The sequence below is a fragment of the Olea europaea genome, chromosome 12, assembly GCF_002742605.1.
Source record: "Olea europaea var. sylvestris chromosome 12, O_europaea_v1, whole genome shotgun sequence".
Lineage (NCBI taxonomy): Eukaryota > Viridiplantae > Streptophyta > Magnoliopsida > Lamiales > Oleaceae > Olea > Olea europaea.
Window position 1 is genome coordinate 18,624,324 of NC_036248.1, and position 12,653 is coordinate 18,636,976.

The following is a 12,653-nucleotide window of genomic DNA, read 5'->3' on the forward strand; positions in this document are numbered from 1 at the left end:
GGCAATTTCTAAAGATTAAATCAAATTTACGTAATGTCTAGGGAATGATTTCACCATATTATCAACATGATTCTCAACCCCTATAGATATTTCCATCAACTATTTCCCAAATTCATAGGTAAGAATCCTAAATTAATTCTATTTCCCCCTCTCGAGCGTAAAATAGAACCTATCTCTATATTTTAACCCCAATATCTCTATTCCAAATTAAATATATAAAGATTATCACTCACTTGGTTCTTGTTTTCTCTCGAAACCTACAAACCTAGGTTATATTGTTCTTAGATCACGCCTAAATTTCCCTCTCTCGAGCGTCAAATTTAGAACATCAATTCATTCAATTGGTGATCAGGCAAATGAAAGCATTAAGCAAGAACAATACAAATTCAATTCTGGAAAATTAAATGGAAATACTATAAAGAAATTGAATCATTTCTCAAATAGGTTACATCAAACCCTAGATTTAATAACTTAGTTCATAATTGAGAAGAAGAAAATGATAAAATACAAATTAAATTGCATGAAGGAGAGAAAGATAAGAAAAAACTCAGGTTGTTGCTCTATTTCTCAATCTTGTGGCTTGATTTCTCAGTTTCTCCCTTCTTCTTCTCCAAAATCGAGTCGATCTTCTCTCAACTGGTGCCTCTATTTTTCTTGCCTCTTCAGCCGTCTAACCCCCTTCTCTTGTTCTTCAGCTGGGTATTTATATTTTTTAAGGGTCCTTAAGGGTTATGGTATGACTTTTGGGCCGAAAAGGTACTTAAAAACTCGAATTTTAATGTTTTGGAAACGGGCACCATGGCGCCCCATTTTCGGCGCCGTGGCGCCAATGCCACTGCTTTACTCCTCTTCTCTTTGTTTTTCCAAGGCTATTTTCCACTCCAATCTTATTCAATACTTGCTTATTCATGCTCCATTTCATTGATCATCATTTTTGCTCATCATCGGCTCCCAATAGTGGTATTTTCTTGAGAGTTGTCCAAATTGCAAAACAACACTAACACACACATTAAAACGTTCCAAAATGCTCAAGAACACATCAAAAAACTTGATTTAGAAGCTTTAGTTTAATGAGTGAATTACACTCATCAATATCATTATCCATCACACCCTCGAGGTTTGGTTTGGCCGACCATTTGGTGGCGATGGTGGTGCTAACGTTGTGTGGTAGCGATGGAGATCGACTTTTGGGCGGCGATGCTGACAGTGCGCGTGGGGTATGGGAAAGGAAGTGGGTTTAGTTTTTTTATTTTATGATTTTTTTGGTTTTTTTATTAATATGGAATTAATTAAGTTACCATTTTCACCTTTTCAAATTTGGTCAAAATCAACTTTTTTGGTCAACTAACACTCTTTTTTCATCCTTTTGAACCTCAGTTGCTAATTTTTTAAAGGTTTGAGACTTTCATTGATACAAATTGAAAGTTAGGGTAAAATCTGCAAAATGTGAAAGGTTAGGAACCACTGTTGCAATTATCCCTTATTATTTTTGTGCACTTTTTGTTACAAATTACGTATCGAACAAGGCTTGTTTAGCATAAATTTTTAAAAATTCATTTTTTTTTTCAAAATCATTTTCAACTATATTCTATAAAGTACACAAATATTTTCACTTTGATTCAACTTGACTCAACCCAAGAATGTAAGTTATGTTGGGTTGAATCAGACCAATTCAAAGATGAATATAGTATAAATTGTAGAGAGGACCACAGTTCAAGTTGTTGTTAGATATGTATAATAATGATATCTAATAACCTTTTATAAGTAAAATTTCAACCCTCACATTTATACCATTAAAACATAAATTATAATATATATTATGGTCTTTGAAAGGTTGATACTTTTATTTTTAAGTTACAACCTAAATTATGAGATTTAATTTTATATTAAAAGTTAATATTAAAATCAAAATTGAAAATTAATATTTGTTGTGAAAGTATAAAACTTTTAAAAAATATTCCAACAATCCCCCACAAATTTTAAACTTTCAAAATAGATAAATATATATAATAGTGGCAACGTTATATTTTAAAATAGGTGTAGGTGTCTTTTGGATTTGAACCTCACTTAGTGATAACAATTTCCATTTGAGGGAACCATAACGGACTAAACTTTGAATTATGTCCTCTTTGCCAAATTTCAATTGTTCCACACACAGTATCAATTTAAGTTCAATTCATTGCGGGTAACGCTGTTAGTGGCTATACGCTTTAATCTTGATTATAGTAAGAGTCTCTAGGGAATAGCCCAATTCCAAAGCTACGGCCTCATGCCAACTCTTAAATAGGTGAATCCTCCAACGGTGTGTATGACTCACATCTTGCGATAATTCTCGTCTCGATACTCATTCAGGGTTAAACCCTTCCTAACATTACATTTATTAGCAGTATCACTATAGGGATAAATATAAATATAATAGTGCTATTACAAGTCACGCAGTAAAGGTTGTTTTTACCATATTGAACCTTATTCATGCGATCTCCAATCACAAAGGTTGGATTACTCCCGGAGGTAATTCCCTTATAGGCTTAAGCCATCCCTCTCGATGATTTATATATGTCCATTACGGACTATAGTTTATTTCATGTCCCTCTTGGACAATAATTTGGTGACGTCAATTTACAAACTTTTATTCTCCGCTTGCAATTTGAAAACCTGCAAAGTTTTCTTAAAATTTCCAAAATATCAATAACAAGTTTAATTATAATACGATAGATATATGAAATTTAGAAATTGACTTTAGCAACATGTTTAAGCATAGGCATCCATTGAGCTCTCGTATTTTACCTGCAAATCTACAATTTTCATCTTTAACACTTTCCAAAGTCAATTTTTTCAACTAAGAATAATATAAGGTGCGTCTATTTGACATTTTAAACACCCTCATGTTCCAAAGATATATATATTTTTAATTTATTTAAACACAATAATTCATCACCAAATATTCTCAATCTCCATATATCACAATGTAACATTAATCTTTGTAGCCGATAAGAATGATCAACAATCAATGCATACCTTACACATGACATATATTGATGATTGTATTAAATTGTTTATTACAATCATTGTGGTCATCAAGTTGATTTCAATGGTCATAGATATTTAGCGCACATCTATCCAATTTTTATTTTTTATTTTTATACCCCTAATTTTTTAAACTTCTTTTCTTTCCATAATGAAATTATTATTAGGATGATAACATGGTTAACTAAGCTAAATATCTTGAAAATAAAATTATCCATTTACTTTATGAAAACTTCATGGCTACCTCGTGGAGCTTATAGAAAATTCATGGAAGTCCTCAAGAATAATCGAAATTTTATATCTTAGCATTTCATTAGAAATGCGTCTATAAGAATCTATAGCATAGGTATCAATGCACTATGCCCATGGAGATATGTCCCCTGGTGCTAAGTGCAAAGCATAGATCAATATGCAGGCTTTTTTCTTGTGAAGAACATACTATAATAGCAACTTAGAAACACCACATGCCCATAATATAGTCAAAAAATTATCGAATAGAAGCAACTTACTTATAGAACATATTGTCCAGTAATTTCCAACAAATTATAAAGAAGTTCAGGATCAATTTTAGTTAATTCAACACAAAATTTTTCTCAGAATAACATTTCATATGTACTGCAGCAGGTTATTCTAATTTAGTAGACATTTTCAACAACAAAGTACATAACAAACCACAAGAATCAATGATTCAGATTTCTGTGTCTTATTACTACATATAGAAACACTCCACTTCAATACCAAACAGAACCCAAGGAAAGATCTGATTGCCCCAATTAAGAGCCATTACACTACTGTAGTAAACGGCTACCTCTTTCAAAAGATAGAGCTAAAATGACATATTAAGCATCTTAAAATCAGCAAATGATTTTTAAATTTAATTTTTATTTTTAATTCTCTATGAAAGCAATAGCCACTAAAAAAACCCATAATAATGTAAATTAATCCATACATAACCTAAATTCTAATGGTTAAGTTTTATATTAAGGGGTGTTTGGGAATGATTTTTCACCTTAAAAATTGATTTTTTTAATCGTTATTTCACTATTTCAACTGTAATTTTTGACTTCTTCTCTCACAATGGCATCCACTTTTCTCCTAACGGTCAAAAAATAATTCTCAAAATCCCTACCAAACAGGGCCTAAATACGTACTTTGAAACTTGAAACTGAAATTTTAAATAATAAAAAAAAACTAAAAATTAAAGTTGGGGAAACTTTTTAAGTTACAAATTTCAAAAGAATAAAATCACAATTAATCACAAGATTTACTCTCGGCTATAAATAAAATTATAGAGATTAATTATGAAATTAAACTTCTTGTAAAATATTAATTAGACAAATTTCATTTCTTTCCGCTCAAAAGAAATGAAAAGTAACAAAATTGACAACTAAAAAATGGCTGGAAATTTTGGGTTCTTCTACCTTTACCTGTTTATTTTCTCCCCAAGAATCAAAGTTATGGAAAATATAAATAAAAGGCTTATATTGACAAAACAAGTTATTCAAATAGCCTTTTGGGTCAAGAACTTCAATATTTGCATTGCGCCCGAAATTCGATTATTATTATTATTATTATTATTTTTTTATTTTTTTTTTAATGGGAAAGTTACCCACCTTCATGGAGGCAATAAGGTTTGATCCGAAATTTGATTAAACCAAAATGCCCTTAACATAGTAAAGATTAACATGCATGGCTTGATTATTAAACTTAAGTCCTTGTATCCATGAACATCTACCAGGAAGTAAGTTCTAAACTTGTTTGTGGAACCAATAAGCATATCTAGGGAGTTTAGATTTTTAAAGGAACTTTATGACTGAAGAAGGCATATTCTCAAATGCATTGTGTTCTATACACAAATCACGGAAATACAATTTTAGATTGTTGGAAAAATTGAGTGATTTGTGTGTAGATATATATCATAATACAATCAATTAAATAACATAAACACAATTCAACATTAATAGAACATAAAATAAAGAAGAGAATTAGAAAGCAAGTCTTAAGGGTCAAGTCGAAGATGTTGTCCTAAAGTCGTATTGCTGGGGATGGCAACGGGGTGCCCCACACTCTCTCAAACCCCGCCCCGCCCGCCTTTATTTTTTATTTTTTTTTTACATTTTCAAAGTTTCGAGTTATGTTATTTTCGAGTTATGTTATTATTAGAGAATAAAATACAAATTCAAAATAAGTTTTTAACAGGTGAATTGTTAAGAAATAAAATTATTTTTATTATTTTTTCCTTCACAGGGTGGGTTCATGGCGGGGCAACGATGCCCCACCCTGCCAGCCTTGACGGGGCCCTGGGTGGGGCGGGGGGGGGGGGCGAGTTTTTTTTTTTTTTTGCAATCACTACACTCTCCCTCGTGTGGATTCTTTCGACACTACATGACTCCAAAATAAAATTTATGTGGCTCTCCTTCCATGGGCATGACCATAGAGACATGAGTGAATGAATCTCTCACCGAGTTGTCAAAATAATATGAATATAATATAAAATTATAGAGATGACAATATTTCAAGTTGTTGTAAGATATGTACAACAATGATATCTAATCACCTTTTATAGGTAAAATTTTAACCTCCACATTTATACTATTAAAACATAAGTTATAATATGTATTATGTCTTTTAATTTTATGTTAAAACTTAAAATTAAAAGGTTTTGATTTGAAAAGTTGAAATTTTTATTCTTAAGTTACAACCTAAATTATGAGATTTAATTTTATACTAAAAGTTAATATTAAAATCAAAATTGAAAATTAATATTTGTTGTGAAAGCTTATAACTTTTGGAACATTTGTGAAAGTTTATAACTTTTAAAAAATGTTCCAACATATATATATATATATATATCAATTAGTTTATGGTATAAATTATGATATCCACTCAAATACAAGTAAAATTTTTCATGATGGTTGCTTATAAAGCCCCATGAAATTTACTCTATGAAATTATTAAAAAAACAAAAATAATTGTACAAATTTCCAACCATACAATCTCTCAATAGATTAATTTTACCCTAAGATCCAAAAAAAAAATTTCTACTTTTTAATTGCACATTTTCAATAAAAAATAAAAAATTGACATCACAAAATCAACTTCCCAAAAAGTGGGGCTCAAACAGAGTCATATAAATAAAGTTATACAAGATTGAACATTATTAAAAAGACTCTCAAGTGATTATTAAACATGTTTGAATTAATGTATCAAACATGCTCATTATTCTAATTTAACACCGACTGTGACAAGATTCCAATATATGTTTCTAATATTATTTATTTTGATCCCAAAAATCTCCCTCCTCCATATATATACTAGTTTGTTTTCCATGCAATGCATGGGTGGAGTTATTTTGAAGGTAAAATTAGTGTTGAATGAGAAAAGTTAAATGTACTTTGATTTGACACGGTCAATTTATATATGATTTCTCTTCAAAATATAGCAAAATGAGGAAACTAAATCATATATAGGTAGGATGATGAATCAATAAACTACATCATCAAAGATATCAAACCTTCTTTTTTTTTTTTTTTTTCGAAATTTTTTTTGGTGTCTTTCTGTGTCCGTTCAAGTTCATCTGGTATCACAGTAAAACTTAAGGATCATAGGAATAAAAAATGTACAAAAAAGTGCAATAAAAAATCCGTTTATCCACAAGTGAAATTAATAGCAGCATTCCCTGTTGCACCAGAAGTTGAAGCTCCAACTCTCGTTGTCGAAGTTGTACTATTTGAAGTTCGATAATTCTGGATTGAGCCAGCTGAAGTTCTACTTCAAGGATAGATATCATTGGAGCAGCATTTGTTGGTTAGTTGAGTGTAGGTTAACCTATTACTTACTTTAATGTATCTAACGTTTTGCAACCAACAAGACGTCACTTTGTTGCCTCTTCCATTGAGTCGTAAAGTTCAAACAGGGCTTAAACTGCAACCAACAAGAAACAAAAGCATTTTGAAAATCAGATAGATATGCTAAAAATTAGAAGTTAAAAACAAAAAGAAAGAGAACTTCATATTTGTAAATGAAATGGATGCAAGTTTTAGTAACCAACTCGATGTAAACAGACCACAAATCTTTCAAGTACAAAATTGTCCAATCACCTTTAATAAAAGCCAAACATATAATTGTACAGGATAACATAATTTGCAAAAGAGGATCTCTCTTGTTATAGGTGCAGGCATTGATCATCCGAATTGAACCCAGCAATGAGAATTTGCAACAAATTGAGCATAGGAGGACATGGAATAATGTTCAACAACGACAATTTGCGACAAATTGAGAAAAGGAAGACATGGAACAAAATAATATGAACACAAAAGTAGAAAGAGAGAGGAAAAATATATGGAGAATTTGGGGAAAAAAACCAAAAAATAAAATAAAATAATAATACTACAGTATTTCCTTTGAATAGAGCTGAATTCAAACAATAAAGAAAAGCTTAAAAGGAAAGGATTAGGTAAACTACCTTAGTCTTGAGGTCATCAATCTCATGTCCGAGCTTCTTGTTTACCTTGCTTGTTTGTCGTCTTCACCTTCTTGTTCTTCATTGGTAGTGGGATGAAAATTGTCAACTTCACTTAACAATGTAATGAAATTGTTATCAAGCTAATTAAAATAATATAGCATGCAATTAAAGAGTAATTAGTTTTAAACTGTTGCTGAAAAATGGAGACGATAAACTGCCTCTATACAGTCACTATCTTCCTACTTATGACCCTCAACATGGGCCATCGGCCAAATATTTTGATTATGCATCAACCAATATGCATACGTATATTTATTTTTTTCTGTTGTTTAACGAACTTGATGATTCACAGCCAGACCCGGCCCTGGCCCAAGGCAACTGAGGCCACTGCCTTGGGCCTCAAATTGTAGGGGGCCTCATCTGTTAAGGATTAAAAAAATATATATATATGGCACAAGAAAACGAACCGCCTTTCTCCATAAATCATTTTTTTCACCGTTTTCTTCTTTGTCTTCTCTTCTCCAACAGACCACCACAAGTTACTTCTCTTAGGAGGCAGAGGCCCAGGCGGCCAGGCTAGTAGGTCGATTAAGGAGAGGCTTAACGGAAATTCAGCGGCTGATTCTGCCATTCTGGTTCACGAAGACCTGTCTCCGGCAAGAGGTCATCCCTTTTTATTTATCAACATGCTCGTTTATGTCTCTGAACTAATAAACTAACTTTTGTCTCGTATTGTTTTATTATTTGAATTGATTTGTTTATAAATTTTTGAGGAATGGGTTTAGTTTTTCTGCCGTCATAAGATTAGTTGAGAGACATTTATTTTGTATTGATGAAGTTTTGTTTAGTTCTATAGTTACCGACCTGTGAAATAGCCGGAAAGTTCTATTTTGGGATGTTTACAGATACTAATGGGAAGAAGAAACAGTATTGCCATTAAATATTTTGAAGTCTATTCCACGTTTTTGCGGCTTCGTCGATTGGGCTTTGGTGTTCACCATTGTATTGATATTCTGCTCGGTTCTTCCAGAAAGTAAAGATATAAAGAAAGAGAATTATTGAATTAAAAGACTATAATTGAGATGAGATTTCTGGTTGTAAAAACTACTAAAATTTTGGACAAATGAAGCGGTACAGAAATGGAGAAACCTGGTAAAAATGTAAGGTTGAAATACATAGTTTCTAATATTCAGAATCAGAACTTAGAATAGAAAAAAGAACTTAAATGTATGCATTTTTTGATAAACTATGGACATGTATACTGGGTGACCCCATAGCACATCGTTGGTAGAGCAAAGGAGTTTAGGTTCATGGTTTATAGCAGAGAGAACTGGCAGAGCAGTAGCAAATTAGCAATTGACGAATTTGGTATAGTGGGAAGTTGATACTTGGTTTTCTGATAATCACTGAGTGGTAGATTTGGTGCCTGGAATGTTTATTACATTTCCAGTATCAATACCTTACGTAGTACATGTGCAATGTTAATTTCTTCAGGCTTCTTCAATGTATTTTTTTTTAATATTTTCTCTCGAAATATATTCGTTGACTAAGGTCTATTTATTGAAGTAAGTTTCTGATTTGGTGTCAAGTGCCAAATTTATTACTCTAAATGATAATATTTTCAATAATATTGACATTTTATACTAAAAGTAATCAAATAACTCTTAATTCTACATAAACATTTGTCACCATTTGTTGTTTGTTGTCCTCATCAGTCAAATAGAAAAACGGACCATTCCCTTGCTTTGGGAAGACATATTTGATATGTAGTTTCCATGCAAATCCTAATTTATTTAACTAGGTAATAGCAGTGTGTGTGATAAAGAACTCTAATAATCATTTTTTGTGCACTTCATACCCTAAAACTTATTTTGTTACTTCCTTCTATCTAGCAAAAAACGAAGTGTACAAGCAATGCTCACTACTAAACATAAATTGCAAGTAGAATTTAACAAAAATGGAGAAGCTATAATTATGTTATTTAGTTCATTTTCTTACCATCTTATGTCTTTTTTCTTTGAATTTAATTTGGATAAAATTGCTCTAATTATGTTCCATATTTTTTGAATAAAAGTGCTCTAATTATATTCCATATCATCTTACAGCCGCATTGTCTACTTCAATCACAACTGCAACCGCCAATTTCTGAATCCTTTCATTTTGAGACTCATCAATCAGGTTTTATCGCTCTTTACTTGTTATTATGTCTACGAGAAAATTTGAATCTGGATGTGCCAAAAGAAAAAGGAAGGAAAAGATTGAAAAGTTGATTAAATCTCAAGAGGGAGCACTTGATAAGTTTTTTGGTAGTAGTAAACGAACACACAACGATGACATAGCTGCTGAAGAAGTGTTAAATGAGAATGACAACAATAATAATACAATTGAAGAAGGACATTGTGTGATGAATGAAGAGGTATCTACTGACAAAGATAATGAACCATTTTCTCTTGACCTTGTTGACCCAGCAAATTGGGGAAATATGAATACAAATTTAAGAGATTTAATTGTAATGAAAGGTCCTGTAAGAGAAAATGATCTGACTTTTCCGAAAGATGGAGCAAATCGACACTTCTCATCTACACATTACGTTCGACGATTACCTAATGGAGAGAAATATGATAGAAAATGGTTGATATATTCAAAAAGTTTAGATAAAGTATTTTGCTTTTGTTGTAAGCTATTTAAGAATGATGGGATCAGAACCCAATTGGCACATGATGGAATACATGATTGGAAAAATGTTGGTGAAAAACTTAAAATGCATGAAGCAAGTTGTGACCACATCAATAACATGAATAAATGGATAGAATTGAAATTAAGATTGAAAAGACTGAGACAATTGACAAAAGTGTGCAAGAACAAATCAATAGAGATAGAGAACATTGGAGACAAGTGTTATTGAGAATAATATCTGTGGTAAAAACTCTTGCTGAGAATAATTTAGCATTTCGTGGGGACAGCGAGAAGATATATCAAGAAAATAATGGTATCTTTTTAAGTATAATTCAAATGATCGCTGAGTTCGACCCCGTAATGCAAGAGCATATTCGTCGAATAAAAAGTAAAGAGATTCATTATCATTATCTAGGACACAAAATTCAGAATGAGTTGATACTTATGTTAGCGGGCGAGATAAAAAAAATAATCATTGAGAAACTCAAAATTTCTAAATACTTTTCTGTTATACTTGATTGCACTCCAGATACAAGTCACGAAGAACAAATGTCAATGATATTGAGGTGTGTAGATATTTCGACAAGTCCAGTGAAGGTTGAAGAATTCTTTTTAGGGTTTTTATTAGTTGATGATACATCAGGTAAGGGGCTTTTTGAGGAATTGGTGGATGCTTTGAATAATCTAGAACTTGATATTGATAATGTAAGGGGTCAAGGTTATGATAATGGTGCTAACATGAAAGGACAACATAACGGAGTTCAAAGTAGACTATTACAACTAAATCCTAGAGCATTCTACATTCCTTGTGGATGTCATAGTCTTAATCTTGCACTTTGTGATATGGCCACTTGTTGTTCAAAGCTAAATCTTTCTTTGGGGTGGTGCAACGTATATATACTCTATTTTCTTCATCTACTAAACGATGGAAAGTTTTCAAAGAGAATGTAACTGGTCTTACCATTAAGCCTTTGTCACAAACTCGTTGGGAAAGCCATATTGAAAGTGTTAGAGCGATAAGATTTCAAGCACCGCAGATAAAGAAAGCGTTACTTCAATTAGCAAATGTTGATGATCCTAAGACAAAAAGTGAGGCGGAGTGTTTGACAACATATGAAATTGACAATTTTGAATTCTTACTTGGAATGATTATTTGGTATGAAGTGTTGAATAATGTTAACAGAGTAAGCAAACAATTGCAAGCAGAAGACATGCATATTGATGTTGCTATAGACCATTTAAAAGGCCTCATTTCATTTTTCAAAAGTTATAGAGAATCTGGTTTTGAATCGGCCATGGTTGATGCTAAAGAGATTGCAAGTGAATTAGAAATTGAACCGATATTTCGTGAAAAACGGGTTATACATAGAAAAAAACAGTTTGATGAGATTTCTTCTGAAGAAATAACACAAACAGCTGAAGAATCTTTTAAGATCAATTATTTCATATATATAGTGGATCAAGCTCTATCATCACTTGAGAATAGATTTGAGCAATTTCAGAAATATGATGATATTTTTGGATTTTTGTTTGATTTGAAAAGATTTAAATCTATTGATGATGATGTTTTGAAGTGTTCTTGCATTAAACTTGAAAATTACTTGAAGCATAATACGATTTCTGATATTGATGGAATAGAATTATTTTCTGAGTTGAAAGTTTTAAGGGAAGCGATATCTGCAGACATTTTTGGAGCAATTAATGTATTGGATTACATTAAGAAAATGAACTGTTGTTATGCAAATGCCTGGATTGCTTATAGAGTATTATTGACTATTCCTGTCACAGTTGCCTCTGCCGAAAGAAGTTTTTCAAAGTTGAAGTTGATTAAATCTTATCTTCGATCATCCATGTCACAAGAGCGATTGAACGGATTAGCTATGATTTCTATTGAAAAAAATATGTTGGACAAACTTGATGTTAGTAGTTTGATTACTAATTTTATATCTCAAAATGTGAGAAGGTTAAATCTTATGCTAGCCTAGTCTTACGGGTTGTGAAAGAAGTTTTATTTTGTTATTCTATCTTTCGAATTGTATGAAGTTTTCTTTCTAATATAAAAGTGTTAATTATTCGAATATTTACATATTGTTAGACTTGTAAAATAAATTTTGTGTTGAGGGGCCCCATAATAATTAAACGGCCTAGGGCCTCTAAATTTTCAGGGCCGACCTTGTTCACAGCTTCAAAGAAATCATTTTGAATAGCATAATACCATAAGAATAAAATATAATTTACGATACATAGTTTTTTTTACTTGTATGAATAATGTTTAATGTATTGCATGTTGGATATTGGTTAAATAAATCGAGAATTGAAAATCGATTAAAGTGACTTCGTATCGACTTCGGCTAAATACTCAAAAGCTCGACTCAATCCGTTTAGGCAAAATTGTTTGCCACTTCGCCGCTTCGGGGCGCACAAACGGGGATCGAACTGCCCGGTCAGGTCGCGGGGGGTCGAGGGGGCAGCGCCCCCCGTGGGG

At 31.9% G+C, this 12,653-nt stretch overlaps 1 pseudogene; it reads left to right on the forward strand.

The window, feature by feature from the left end:
• The first annotated feature begins 1,070 nt into the window (after window positions 1–1,070).
• LOC111406719 lies at window positions 1,071–12,168 on the forward strand (annotated as a pseudogene).
• Window positions 12,169–12,653: the final 485 nt, after the last annotated feature.